This window comes from Toxotes jaculatrix, chromosome 20 (genome assembly GCF_017976425.1).
Source record: "Toxotes jaculatrix isolate fToxJac2 chromosome 20, fToxJac2.pri, whole genome shotgun sequence".
In the NCBI taxonomy this organism is placed as follows: Eukaryota; Metazoa; Chordata; class Actinopteri; family Toxotidae; genus Toxotes; species Toxotes jaculatrix.
In genome coordinates, this window is record NC_054413.1 from 6,821,969 (window position 1) to 6,832,638 (window position 10,670).

The 10,670-nt window shown below is 38.9% G+C and overlaps 1 long non-coding RNA gene across 1 annotated transcript in view; it reads left to right on the forward strand.

The window, feature by feature from the left end:
• The window catches only part of LOC121200199, a 26,506-nt gene extending 15,836 nt beyond the window's left edge, over positions 1-10,670 (forward strand). The window contains exons 6-8 of the long non-coding RNA XR_005896517.1: positions 5,942-6,007; positions 6,128-6,302; positions 10,061-10,670. This is a non-coding gene — a long non-coding RNA (uncharacterized LOC121200199). The remainder of the gene's footprint in view (positions 1-5,941; positions 6,008-6,127; positions 6,303-10,060) is intronic.

The window sequence follows — 10,670 nt, forward strand, 5'->3', positions numbered from 1 at the left end:
CTTTGTGAATAATATCAGCAGCATGCTCACCTCAGCAAAACGGTGTAAACCTTCTGGTGTTATTTGCATTTTTTTACTTTTTAAATTTTTTTATTAATAATTGCAAGACCAAAAAGTGCAAGAAAAAACATTGGCCACATCATTTTGTGAATAATATATTATCATCAGCAGCATTCTCACCTCAGCAAAACTGTGTAAACTTTCTGGCTTTATCTGCCCTGGAATTTTGTGTTCTCTTCTGGTATGCAAGCATATCCAGGTTCTGCTCAAGGTTTCTTCCTGTTAAAAGGGAGTTTTTCTTGCCACTGTCACCTTAAGTGCTTGCTCTGGGGTCAGGCTCTGGGTCTCTGTAAAACACTTTAAGACAATTTTGATTGTGGAAGGTGCTATATAAATAAAATTGAATTGCATTTTTTCTTACCTTTTTTTTTAAAAATTATTATCAATAATTGCAAGACCAACAAGTGCAAAAAAAAAACATCAGCCACATCAGTTTGTGTGTGTATATGTGTGCATGTGAGAAGTTTGACTGTCAGTCTAAAGCTACCAAAACAGGTGCAAGTGTGCAGCATCATTACAAAGAACAACCAGTGTGGTTGACAACTGACTGTTGAAGCCATGTTTATGCATGGCATATCCTGGTTTAAATTTAAGTCAATATATTAAGTCTTCAGCATTATAGTGCAGTTATAGCTTTATGTGCCAGTGCCACATCTTTGAAGACTGGAACATGTCCTTTTATTTGAAACTGAGAAAAAAAAAAAACACCTTCCTCTTGAGCTTTAGCACAAGAATAGCAGAAAGATCACAGCACCTCACCTGCTTCAGTGTATGCTCTCCATATTGTTTTAATATGAGCTGCTTCTCCTAGAAATGGCACAGATGAAAAAAAAAAAAAAAAAATCAGATGTAAAGTACTTGCAGGGTGTTGCTTCATCACAGCAGGTATGAAAAGAGCTTGTTGTCATGTGTGAAGTAAGTCTTTTAAGACACTGAATTCTACAGTAATTTCCTCTCTTCTCAGGATATAGCTGTCAAAAATCATACCAGTAGAATGCCATTCGCTTACAGTTCTTTTTATATTTATTTTTTTTGTGCCCTCTGACCATTTTTGGCCTGGCAAAGCATTTTAGTGTGTAATCACAGTTTTCTGTATTTGCTTCCATTCATGTGTTTCGCTTTTATTTTAACTTATTTATATAGAGATGAAAAACAGAAAACTGAAAGTTTTGGGGCAGGGTGTAGTTTATATATAGTTCCTGTATAAGAGGGAAAATGAAGAATAAGCAGATAGAGAAAAGGTAGAAAATCAGCTGGGCTGTATAAAATGAAAAGTCAGAAGGCAAATGATTCACTAAAGTGCTGTTTATCGTTAAAAACTTTAAAACCAAAGATATTAAAATTACATTAAATTTCGGTACTTAAAACCAGCTTTACATAATTTCTCTGGAGTTCAGAGCTCATGAGAGAAACTTTATCTGGTTCATGAGTTTTACCTTGGATGTTATGTATGTCCCAATTCTACCAACAGTATATCTCATGATTGATTAAAACATTTGTTCTGGCGATACTCTTCATTTGGATTTCATAAATCTTCCATATCTACATTCAAAGTTAGGATGACACATCTGTCTGAAGCCTTGGATGCATATATTTGTTTAAAAGTGAATTCTTTGCTGTAGTTGGTTCTGTAAACTGCGATCTTGTTGTGTTCAGATGAGATGACAGTGAAGTGGTTCATAATCCAAGTTTCCCTGTCATGGCTGATGGACACCACAACTTTGAGGTCTTGAGATTTGTTTAGTATCAAATTTTGGCATAAAACAAAAATATCGCTGTGATTTGTCGATGTTATAATTATATAGTGTGTGCAAAACTATGTTTTGGAGGTAGATTTGTTCTTGTATGCAGTATTTCTTTCCACATCACCCTTGCTTGGCTTGTGCCAGTCAAGAGTTGAATTTAGATTTGTAGGTTTGTTATGAAATCAATTTTCATAACAAAGCAGGTGGTCCCATATGGACGGGCTACTCAGTCTAACTTTACTTCTCAATGCTGCACATTCACCTTTCTCCTGACAAAACCATTCAAGATCAAGGGCAGCATCACCTTTGCCACTAATGAGGTTGTTTATTTACCAGATTTCCTTGTGGACTTAAACTGTGAGAGGAAAAACAGGCCATGCATAGCAAAGCACATAATCAACATTAGCAAAACAGAGCTCCAAAAGCCCCAAGTTAAACATTTTGTGACTGTATAACGCTGTGTAGCTTATCTGAAATTGCCTGCATGTTGAACACGTGAACCTCTCAAAGAGCCTGCAGGACTGAACAGACCACATTGTTATACACTGAACAACTGGATTTAAAAATGGACATAATCTTCAAAAGAAAGCAAAGAGGTCAGGATAGGTATTCACTAACATTTTCTACTTTTAGAATCATCTCATCTCATATCAGGTTTTCAAAAACCAAGACTGTTTGACAGGAAGGATGTTCACGTGACTCATTACTTGAACTGTAATGTGTTTTGAAACCCAGGCTCTTCATCTTAGTGTTAGTAGCTGTGTTGTCATTTTGTACTATCACTCCACTAGTTACACAACCACCAGGGTTAGGACAAACATACAGTGTGCAGTATCTATGAGTTTGTAATTACTGCTAATTTGGCTAATCAGCTCAATGGGACACCTGTGCAGGAGCAATACTGATTTACTTTACTGATTTACTAAATTCAGAGGTAAAAATCTTTGGCCGTCCAGGCTTTGTTAGTTGTGGTTATGCCTAATGTATTGTATCTTAAATTATTTATCTCTATCCGTATTGACTGTGTTGTATTAAAAACTCAGAACTATCACATATTTTAGTGGTTTTCTTCTAATTTCCATCACAGATCTGTCCATTTGGTCCACGGTGGTCCAACATAGATTAGTTTAAACTAATGGAAGAGCCTCTGGGCGTTGATAGTTTGCAGTAATAACGATGTATGTGTGGCACGGCTCTCTGTTTGGTGCACAGCAGAATTCCATTTTTGCTTAAATCCGTCAGTGATTTGCAGGCCTGCTCATCGGAGCCCATGTACACGGCTTTATTTGCTGATGTAGATTGGGTTCCAATCTCTGCGTAAATGTGTGAGGCTTTACTGTATGTTTGCTTATCTGTCCAGCCATCCCATCTATTCAAACAGCCTTCTTTTCATTTAAGGCTGTGTGCTGGCTGCTTTTTTTTTTTTCAGGGACCTTTTCTGTTATTTTGGGACCAGATGGCGAGGGGCACGGAAGCGCCTCTTTTGTCTGGGCACCCCTGTGAAAAGAGGCTGTCCTCCCTAATGTAATCAGCAGCACCGGAAGGGTCCATTTTGGGCTGTGAAAGAAGACAATTGGGTCTGGACACGTCTAGATTACAGAAACGCAGAGTTCATCTCCCGACCCTGCCCCCTTTGACCAAGGCCCTGGCATGGAGGATCCCCATCTTTGATCAGTGGAGGGTGGAAGTGCTGATCCGACCTCGCAAGGGCCAAAGGCCACCCCCCCCCCCCCCCGCCCTGTTTACCCTGCACTTGGCTGCTGCTGACACCTCCTTCCGGAAAGAGCCAGGGGTGGTGGGTTGGTTTGGGCACGGGGGGGATACCATGACCTGTCTAGACACCCTTGCTTGTTGCCCTGGTGTTGCCAAGGGGACATAATGAACTTTGACCTCAAATGTAGTTGGTTAGGAGCCACTCTGGTTATCCAAGGAAGACATTTTTTTTTTTTTTTCCTTTTTAATTTTCATGGTTGGGGGTGGGGAAATGAGGCGGGGGTATGGATGTGACCCACATAACACAGAATCTCCTTTGAGGGACCACAAGCATGAATTTGTTGGCAAAACTTCTTTTTCTTGATTTTAATAATTGTGTGACTTTTTCAGTCAGGTCACAGAACGTCAGGTCAGATGTGCAAGACGGACAACAATATTGCTGACTAATGCTTTTGCCTTTCAGCTCTGAAATGACTCTTACTTTTCTGAGAGTTTCATGTCCGTTTGACATTTCTTGGAGGGACGACTTTTTCTTTTAATTTGTGACATAATCTAACACGAAGGAAGACTTGCTGTTTTTGATTCATGATTGTTTTTTTAATGTTTATACGTTTTTGGAGATTTTATTTCTCGTTCACAGTAAGTAATCTTTGAATTTGATATCTGTTCTATCCTGTAAAACAAAGAATAATAATCTTACATTCACTCAATATTTAACATTTACATTGCTGAGGAAGAATTGTCTTTCTGAGCTTTTTTTTGTGCCTTGAGCCAAATCTATCTTTTCTGTCTTGGCCAGACATATTTCATTCTGTTTTTTTTTTTCTGTTTTTATTTTCATGAAACCGTGATTTGTAGATTTCAATATATGGAAGTAACGTACACGATGTTCTTCAGTTTATTTCAACATATACTTTTCTCGTAACCTGTACTTACGTGATTAAAGTAAAAAGATCTAGAATATACTCTAAATGGACTCTCGAGAAATGTGCAGTGTCACAAATAATGCTGCTAATTTGAATTTTTTGAATGTTTGACTTTAAACATCTGATTTTTGATTTCTGATTACAAGTCTAGAATTTATGTATATTTGTGCAAATATTTAGGGAGGATTTTTCTCAGTAACTACAAATTGTCAGAATAATATAATGAGCAGGATGAATGTGTATACACTGATAGTTACGTTTCGGGCCGCACACAGTGCAGTGTTGTTGATATTGTTCTTGTTTATTCGGCGTCGTCCTTCGCTCTATGCTTAGAGTCCCTGGTTTTGGCCTGAACCACAGTATAGGCTTATATGTGAATTGGCTTTGATGTTGAGGCTGTTCTTCAGGAGTGGGTGTAGTGATTCCGCCATCATGGCCGCCACTACCAACCCCGCCCTCTCGCCTGCCACTCAGGAGCAGTTAAAATGGCAGCATGCAGCAAAATGAGTGAGAGGGAGAAAGAGAGTAACGCCCACTACTATGAGCTAAGGCACAGTCGACTGAGCTGTATCTCGCCTTGTATGCCATCTCAAACCGAGATAATTATTTTTGGTGTATTCGGCCGTCTTGGCACAATGGAGAATCTGAAGATGTCTGGACAGGTAGATAGTGCTGACACTGGTGAAGGGTTCTCCTCTTTTGTCGCAGACTCATCCAGAATCTATAGTTGACGACAGTGCTCTATTTTTGGCGTCCATATGTCCATAGATAGAACCAAATGTTGCTGTATGTTCTTCTGTGAAATAATTGACGTTTAAAACTGAAAAATTCACCCAAACATGATTAGCGAAATTTTCGGAGCACAGGTGCAACCTAATAGAAAACATCAGTGCAAATTGTGCTGTTTGGTATTTATTGTGACACTTGCTACATTGTAATGGAAAGTGTTAACATTATTTTGGACTCATCACCCAGGTCTTTGGCGAGCTGCCATTATATTCTCCAAATTATCGGTTAGCAACTTGGCACGATGGGAACGGTCGCTCGCTGAATATCACAGAATTTTTTTTGCTCTGTAGCGTCTAAGATGTAAAAACAAGCCATATCATTCATATACTGTGTGTATGTGTTTCTTAGTTGTAATATGTCTTAGTTTGGGTTGTCAGCATCGGCCACAGCATCATTTGTATTCAGAAGTGGTGCAGTACAGTATTTCGTTGACTATATTCATTTTTAATGTGGAAAGAACAAAGTGCTGTGATCAGTGATCATTGAAACCCTTTGCTCTTAGTCAAACAGCTCTATGCATGTGCTTATTATGTCATCTAACTAATACCAATTAAAGGCTATACGCTACACCAACCCAGCATTATTCCAATGAGCTAGAGAGCCATTTAAAATGGCTCACACGCTGTAGATGTGACTATCCAGTCTCAATAAACCAGCTGAAATTAAGTATTACAGCCAATCATTTTAAACCTTTTTAAACCTTTGCAGGTCTGATTGCCACTTCAGAACTCACAAAGTGTTCCATATCCAAACTGCAGTGTGGAGAATTTTAAGGTAAACGCCCAAATCTTCTATTTTTAGGTCTTCCTGCTCACACTGAATGACATTTTATTATTAGCTTCTGGTGTGAAAGTGATTCTTTTTTTTTTTTTTTTCTTCCCTTCCCTTCAACAGTGTAGAGAGTTGGTGGATGGACTTGGAGGAAGATGTCATGCTAAGGATGGGTTTTGGTGATGATGTTGCTGCTGTTGATGCAGCATCGAGCTCTCACTTTGTGCCTCTGTCAGCTATGATGCGTAACCACAAAGTGAGTGACAGGCCAGTCCCAGGGGAGAGCAAGGGGCCTGAGGTGAGTCAGATGTATCCTTGACCCTGTCTAGCTGTGTGTCAGCAAGCAGCACAAACTCAGTAAAAAAAGGCAAGAACTGGCATGACTGTACATTGTACATCTTAATTTAGTTTGCAGGGGAAGAATGCAAGAGAGACTTTTTAAGAAGCACCTAGAAACACAACCACCTTGACTGCTTCCTTTTAAGAGACCTAGTTTTCATTGCATAGACTCCCTTAACTTATGAATTATGACATTATAATGCACCATATCACATTACAACTGGCACCTTTGTGTGCATTTGTCTTTTCACCAGTGTACTGAATGTTTTACTCTTGTATTTGATTTTGTGATATTGTTGACAATAAACTCCATACTTATTTTGGAAGATATTCAACATTCAACAAAAGTTTACATCTGTGCATTACAGATACAGCATAAAACACCCAATCACAGGTTCGGTTTCAGAAAGGTAGTATGTCTGTGCAGTCACAACTTTTTTAAAAGGCTTTTTTTGTTATGAAACTACAAAGCTCTTAGAGTTAAAGGATATAAAAGTGTTGGTGCTGTTGAAATTTCCAATACCTAAGTTTGTTACTCAGATATTCCAAGATGGAATTTGAGAAACCTTTAAGATTATGATATATACTGAACAAGATGTGTGGCCAAAGGACTGAGGAATCATTAGTTTTGAACTGTATATCAACTACAATTCTGGGTGTTAAAATTTCTGAAGGTGATCATACTGATCAAAAATAAGAAAAGTTTGGAATAATCTTAAAATGAACTCCTGGGGCATATTGTGTAAACATGAATGGATGATAACTGATTTAAAAAAAAAAACAACAACAAAACATAGTCATCCCAATTGATCCAGAAATTGGTGAAGAACATCATGTATTTGTGCATCATTCGTACTCAGACTGTATGGGAAAGAACTTAAATTAAAATATTACAGATTTTACACACACTATAGTCCTGTTACTTTTAATACATTTAGTCCTGAAACCGTAGGCTGATTAATGAGCTGGTTGATCGCCAGACAAGTATTTCACAACAATTCTGGTTTGTGATAATGAATTAAGTAATTTGTGAATCAAAGCTCCCAAACACTTGCAGCACATGGAAACGAAACATGTAAATCAAATATGTGAAACAAGCAATTCAAAAGTCACCTCATGCTCTGAAAAAATAGTATTTTAATAAGCTAAATGATTAATTGACTAATGAAAAATGTAAACAGATTCATCAATAATCCAAATAATCATTAATAGTGTTAACATAAAGTCAGAAATGGACAAAATCTGTTGATGTTTCATGGATTCAAATAAATATGAATTGTTTTGTTCAGTGAAAGACATCTGCTGATACAACCATCATATCAGTGCATCACTTTGAAAGTTAGTGTTAGTTTAGGGTTTGCAAAGGGATCATTGTGATCTAATTTCAGAATTCCTGTAATTTTACCAAACCCGGTGACAGTGTTGTACCACATGCCGCCTGAAAAAAAATCGTTTTTGACCTGCAAGTGTAACTGATTCAACCTGTCATCATTTGAAAAATAACATAAGCCAATGCAAAACTAGCTCTTTAATGATAACTAATATTTTCCATGGTGTTCTCTCATTTTTATTTCCACATTTTGTCTGAAAAAAGACTAATCTTCTTGGGACATGTCCATGATTCGGCCAACGAAGAGAAGAAGCACTGTTGATCAAATCACGTTATAAACAAGTTTGTGAAATTTAATGCAAGAATGATTTCACGTTTTATTTCTGAGCAGAAAACATCCACTCTAGAAACCAGATGTGGTAGCTACATGGGAAAAGAGTACATGTTTTTTTTTTTTTCCTGAATTTCGTTAAGTGAACAAAAAGAATCTTTAGAGAAAAGTCTTGCATCTTTTTTCAAGGGTCACTCAAACACGGTGTGTGAAATGAGAGTTGCCTGGGTGTGACTTTTCCAGAAAGCATCCGCTTGCTATTGTCTGCCTAGTCAACTTCTGCAGGCCCCAGTGCCCTGACTTCCATACATGAGAGATCAAGGGTTACCAAGGTGCTTTTCAGAAAGGAGGGCTCAATGTGAGAGGGGACAAACCAGTCCACAAAATACTCATTTCCTTTGCATGTTAGGTGCCCTAGTGGGGATTCAGATGGGGTCACTGAGACAGCTACTGGGGTTGAGTGTTTTTTTTTTTTCCCTCCCCACCATCCTTGTTCTTAATGAAAACTGTTGCTCGCCTTTTCAGTGGCTTGTGACTGCTATCTGCAGCCTGTACAGTATATGGCTTTATAATACGCTGAGTTTGCCCAAAAGAAAAGTTTGTTCAGACTCTGGCTGTTTATCCAGTGCCAGACAGGGGCACCTCATGTAGAAAAGGTAAAAGTAGTTCTGTCCACCTCTCATTCTTGCCAAAAAGTTCAGTCACTGAGCCACGGCATTAACTTGTATTCTAACAAGATTAAAATATATTCGTCCTGGGGATTAGCATAGTTAGGTGTCCTTTTGCCTTTTTTTTTCCTGCACTGGTGCGGTGACAGTGGGCTTTGATCTGTGTTGCGAGGCAAGAGTCCTGGCTTGGACCTAGCCATTCGAGTGCCAAGTGTGAAATTGGCCTGATGTCATCCCCATTCTTCACCTTTTACATCTTTCACCACTTTAATTATGTTTCCGCCACAAAGCCCAGGCACCTCTGAGCAGATTCCACTCTGGCCGTAGGAAGCATTTAGAAACTGTGGGTAAATGACACAGTAGGGGAGGGGGAGGATGGTAGGAGAGGTCATAGCAGGAAGGGGCCCTTTTGTGTTTAGAGGTAGACATTGATACTTTCCTGATCTATCCTGCGCTCACTTCCATTTTTACAGCATGAGAATCTTACGAAATTGTCAGCAATACTGCAAAAGATAACTTTTATTCCAGGCGTTTTTATAGCTTCTACATCTCATTCTCGAGATACTTTATTTTTCTGTTGTTCTGTTTTCTGTTGAATGATTTATATCGTCATATATTACGTTTTGACAGCAACGCAAGACTTTTCGGTTGCAGTTAAGAGCCCTGAGCATCGACCACTTGAGGTCACTTGGCCACCTGAATCTCACTTTGAGAGATGAGACAAATTATTCTCAGATAAAAGCTTTTGTTGCAGGAGAATGTGCCCATGCAGCCTTACAGCTTGAGCTATTGTTCATGCATTGGTGTCCCTATCTGAACTTCAGGGAGCTTCTCTGCCTGTGAATATTTTGATGAAGGTTCCTATTGATGCGCTGAATGAAGGACCAAAACAACAGGGGCATGTGCGTATGTGAGGAGGAACGAAAATGAATGAAATGTTTGTGCGTGGCGGGCAGCAATATAATAAAACCAAGTGTGAGTAAGATGTTTGTGCAAGTGTGTGTGTGTGTGTGTGTGTGTGTGTATATGTATATATATATATATATATATATATATATATATATATATATATATATATATATATATATGTGTGTGTGTGTGTGTGTGTGTGTGTGTGTGTGTGTGTGTGTGTGTGTGTGTGTGTGTGTGTGTGTGTGTGTATATGAGGGAGAAAGAGCGTACGAGTTAGTGAGTGAGAAAGCTGTGTGTGGAGAATGGGTTACTGTGGGGTGGGAGGGGGGAAACCAGCCACCTGCAGGCATGACAGGCTTTGACCTTCATTGCTCTCTCTCTCTCTGTGTCTCTCTTTCTCTCACCCCCTCCCTCTCTCTCTCTCTCTCTCTCTCTCTCTCTCTCTGCTTTCGTCTCTCATTTCTGCCTTGTGATAGAAGCACAGGCTCTTTTCAGAGGCGGCGAGGACAACTGACCGTCGTGAAGACACTGCTGGGAGCAGCCCTATCTGCTCTAATGGTAGTCACTGACCGTTAGACATGGCGTTCAAAGACTAGTGGTGCAAGTATGGAAATGCAGATAAGGCATTGTTGAGGAAACATGCCTGGGAATTGTTCAAGGCTTTCCCTTGCATAATGTTGGATGCTTTTGCAAATGTTTTAATCTCAAAACCCGTGAATTTGATCCTCCGTGAATCTGATTCTGAACAGCTCATAGAACGAGTGGGTGTTTGTTAAGCAATGCAAATGAATAACCTTTGTGATTAAATTTGTGAATATTTGACATATTGCAGCATTTATTTAAAACTATTATAGTATGTATTTCTCTTCTAGGCAATTTTAGCCAGTAATGCGTTTGGTTTTTTTGAGGCCTGCAGAGGCTCAGCATTGATTGACGGCCACATTTACTGCTTTAGCCAGGCCTCAGTTGTTTTTTTTTCTGTATTTTTAGAGCCAAATATGAACGCTTTGCTTCATATAAACAAGCTAGAAACTTGTTTGTGTATAATCTTCAAGCTTTATTTACTCTTCTTTTGCAGTTTTCAGG